The following is a 1,259-nucleotide window of genomic DNA, read 5'->3' as shown; positions in this document are numbered from 1 at the left end:
ATATGGGAGACCAATAGCAAAACCCTCCACCTAGATCTCTGAAGGATAGGTTCTATCCTACTAGAGCAGCCCAACCTTCCTGCATAGTTCTACCATAAGCCCAGGGTAATAATTTTGAGCTCAAATCTCAGTACATTACTATGTTGCCCCATTTTCATGGGCTGCCCTCTGAGGATGCATACCTATTCCTTAGGGAATTTGAAGAGGTATGTGTTCTAATTAAAGTCCAATAGCTTTCTGATGATGCTGTTAACCTTAGGTTCATCACTTTTGCATTAAAAGACCAAGCTAAGAAGTGGTTGTATGGGTTACCCGAAAATTCCATAACCACATGGGAGAAATTCATAGTTGTCTTTCTCAAGAAGTTTTTCCCCACTCACAAGACCAATAAGCTTGGAAGTGATATCCACCAGTTTAGGCAGAAGCCAGTGAATCCTTTTCTAGACTTATAGAGAGATTCAAGGATCTACTCCAAGAATGCCCTCACCATGGCTTAGACTTATGGCATTTATATCAGATTAGTTATGAGGGTATTGATTACCCAACTAAACAAATGATAGAGTCTATGTGCCCTAGGGGATTCACATCCTTTACAGATGAAGGGGAGACATAGGAATTATTATTTGACCTAGCTAATAAAACCCGTGAGTGGGAGTCAACTCAAGAAAGTGAAAGAACAATATGAGTAAAAAGATATTTTGTGGATGGGATAGTCGCCAAGGAAACCCATTTGGATAGCTTAATCAAGAGAATTGAGGCTATTGTTCCTAGAAATCCATCATCAGTCAATTTGGTTAAGATGTGTGCTTGGTGCTAGTCCCTTGAACATGTCATAGAAGAATGCCCCAACACCTCTGGGGGGGCACTTTTAATGATAGTGTTATTGCCTTATACCAGAATAATCTATATAGTAACACCTACAATCCAGGATTGAGAAATCACCCAAATTTCTTCTAGAATCAGGGCAACCAAGCAGGGCCTTTCAATTTTCATAATCAAGGTCAACTTGGACCCCAAAGGCCTCCCTTTGGATAACTGTCTTTTTCCAAAAATACTTTTCTTTAGCCAAATGTAGGACCTCCAGCTAGTTTTTCTAGGACCCCTCTTCTATCATCTTATTAGCAACTCCCTGGGTTTACCAACACTAGAGAAGTAAGTAGAATAAGTGACTTGGAAAAAAATATGACCCTTCTCATAACAGGTCATCAAAATCTTATGAGAGAACTCACCTAAGTTGTCTCAATTATGCATGAGAGGGA

The 1,259-nt window shown here is 39.8% G+C and overlaps 1 non-coding gene across 1 annotated transcript; it reads right to left on the bottom strand.

The window, feature by feature from the left end:
• Positions 1–389: 389 nt before the first annotated feature.
• On the bottom strand, positions 390–495 carry LOC122066349. Its single transcript, XR_006136337.1, has one exon. It is a non-coding gene; the product is annotated as a small nucleolar RNA R71 (small nucleolar RNA).
• Between the last annotated feature and the right edge of the window lie 764 nt (positions 496–1,259).

The sequence above is a fragment of the Macadamia integrifolia genome, unplaced genomic scaffold (genome assembly GCF_013358625.1).
Source record: "Macadamia integrifolia cultivar HAES 741 unplaced genomic scaffold, SCU_Mint_v3 scaffold2354, whole genome shotgun sequence".
NCBI classification, from domain to species: domain Eukaryota; kingdom Viridiplantae; phylum Streptophyta; class Magnoliopsida; order Proteales; family Proteaceae; genus Macadamia; species Macadamia integrifolia.
This window is presented reverse-complemented; position numbering and strand designations above follow the sequence as displayed.